Here is a 2,667-nt window from a genome sequence, read left to right on the forward strand (position 1 = left end):
TGTGTTTATGTGTGTGAGAGTGTGTGTGTGTTAGTGTGTGAGTGTGTGTTTATGTGTGTGAGTGTGTGTTTGTGTGTGTGTGTGTGTGTTTATGTGTGTGAGAGTGTGTGTGTGTGTTTATGTGTGTGTGTGTGTGTGTGTTTATGTGTGTGTGTGTGTTTATGTGTTTGTGTGTGTGTTTATGTGTGTGTGTGTTTATGTGTGAGAGTGTGTGTGTGTTTATGTGTGTGAGAGTGTGTGTGTGTGTTTATGTGTGTGTGTGTGAGAGTGTGTGTGTGTTTATGTGTGTGTGTGTGTGAGTGTGTGTTTATGTGTGTGTGTTTATGTGTGTGTGTTTATGTGTGTGTGTTTATGTGTGAGAGTGTGTGTGCGCCTATCCCTGACTGACTGCCTTCTCTCTCACCACCATCACCGTGTGACCCTCCCCACCCTCCCAGAGAGCCCTGCACCTCGCGATGGTGGACGAGCAGACAGAGGCCGTGTGCCAGGTGAGGAGGGAGCTGGAGGAGGCGGGAGAGCGGCACCAGCAGCAGCTGGAAGAGCTACACCAGAGGGTGGCCGGCCTACAGGAGGAGAGGGAGCGGGCGAGGCTCGAGACCGAGAGCGACAAGCAGAAGGTCAGCGCGGAGTAGAGGGAGCGTGGCTCCAAACTTGGAAAGTGTACAGTGGGAGTGAACGGGAAGGGGATTGGGATTGTGTACAGTGGGAGTGAACGGGAAGGGGTTTGGGATTGTGTACAGTGGGAGTGAACGGGAAGGGGTTTGGGATTGGGATTGTGTACAGTGGGAGTGAACGGGAAGGGGTTTGGGATTGGGATTGTGTACAGTGGGAGTGAACGGGAAGGGGTTTGGGATTGGGATTGTGTACAGTGGGAGTGAACGGGAAGGGGTTTGGGATTGGGATTGTGTACAGTGGGAGTGAACGGGAAGGGGTTTGGGTCCATTGGGATTGTGTACAGTGGGAGTGAACGGGAAGGGGTTTGGGACTGGGATTGTGTACAGTCGGAGTGAACGGGAAGGGGTTTGGGATTGGGATTGTGTACAGTGGGAGTGAACGGGAAGGGGTTTGGGATTGGGATTGTGTACAGTGGGAGTGAACGGGAAGGGGTTTGGGTCCATTGGGATTGTGTACAGTGGGAGTGAACGGGAAGGGGTTTGGGACTGGGATTGTGTACAGTCGGAGTGAACGGGAAGGGGTTTGGGATTGGGATTGTGTACAGTGGGAGTGAACGGGAAGGGGGTTTGGGTCCGTTGGGATTGCACCCCTTGATCCTCACTTTCACATTTTCGGGATAGCTCCTCTCGGAGCAGGACACGGCGAAGGCTCTCCTAGTCGAGAAGCTGACTGTCACCCAGAAGGAGCTCACCGCCCTGCAAGAGGAACTGGACATCCAGAGAAAGGAGGTCACCCGGGTCAAAGCGCTGGAGCAGGTAAGATGAGTTTGCGGACGCCATCCCCTCAGTTTTGACCATGTAACCTAGTTAAACGCCCACAGGGAGTCTCACCAGAGCATAAACCCAAACTCACAGGTTCACCCAGCGCAGAAGAGGCCCTTCAGCCCATCGAGTCTGTGCACCAACCCCTGAGAAACCCCTGACCTCCCTACCTACCCTAACCCCATTGACCAGCGCTTGGCCCCCATTGACCAGCGCTTGGCCCCCATTGACCAGCGCTTGGCCCCCATTGACCAGCGCTCGGCCCCCATAGCCTTGAATGTTTATGAGATGCCAAGTGCTCATCCAGGGACTTTTTAAAAGGATGTGAGGCTAACCCTCCTCCACCACCCTCCCAGGCAGCGCATTCCAGACCCTCACCACCCTCTGGGTAAATATTCCTCACATCCCCTGCCCTAAACCTCCTGCCTCCCTCTCACCTTGAACTTATGTCCCCCTCGTGACTGAGCCTTCAACTCAAGGGGAACAGCTGCTCCCTATCCAACCCTGTCCGTGCCCCCTCATCATCTTGTCCACCTCGATCAGGTCGCCCCCTCAGTCTTCTCTGCTCCCAACGCAAACAACCCAAGTCTATCCGACCCTCTCTTCATAACTTAAACGTTTCACCCCAGGCAACATCCTGGTGAATCTCCTCTGCACCCTCTCCCAGTGCCATCACATCCTTCCTATAATGTGGCGACCGGAACTGTGCACGGTGCTCCGAGTGTGGTCTAACCGAGGGGGGATACGGAGACCGGAACTGTGCACGGTGCTCCGAGTGTGGTCTAACCGAGGGGGATACGGAGACCGGAACTGTGCACGGTGCTCCGAGTGTGGTCTAACCGAGGAGGGATACGGAGACCGGAGCTGTGCACGGTGCTCCGAGTGTGGTCTAACCGAGGGGGGATATGGAGACCGGGACTGTGCACGGCGCTCCGAGTGTGGTCTAACCGAGGGGGGATACGGAGACCGGAACTGTGCACGGTGCTCCGAGTGTGGTCTAACCGAGGGGGATACGGAGACCGGAACTGTGCACGGTGCTCCCAGTGTGGTCTAACCGAGGGGGATACGGAGACCGGAACTGTGCACGGTGCTCCCAGTGTGGTCTAACCGAGGGGGGATACGGAGACCGGAACTGTGCAGAGAGAGACAGAGCAACAGAGAGAGACAGAGAGAGAGAGGGAGACAGAGAGAGACCGAGAGAGAGGGAGAGAGCGGGAGACAGAGATGGGGA

General features: G+C 55.7%; 1 long non-coding RNA gene across 1 annotated transcript; it reads left to right on the forward strand.

The window, feature by feature from the left end:
* Positions 1-441: 441 nt before the first annotated feature.
* Positions 442-1,430, forward strand: LOC144678468 (uncharacterized; the record flags this gene model as incomplete). Its single annotated transcript, XR_013576105.1, has 2 exons — positions 442-617; positions 1,296-1,430. It is a non-coding gene; the product is annotated as an uncharacterized LOC144678468 (long non-coding RNA).
* Between the last annotated feature and the right edge of the window lie 1,237 nt (positions 1,431-2,667).

This window comes from Cetorhinus maximus, unplaced genomic scaffold (assembly GCF_964194155.1).
Source record: "Cetorhinus maximus unplaced genomic scaffold, sCetMax3.hap1.1 HAP1_SCAFFOLD_4341, whole genome shotgun sequence".
Taxonomy (NCBI): Eukaryota; Metazoa; Chordata; class Chondrichthyes; order Lamniformes; family Cetorhinidae; genus Cetorhinus; species Cetorhinus maximus.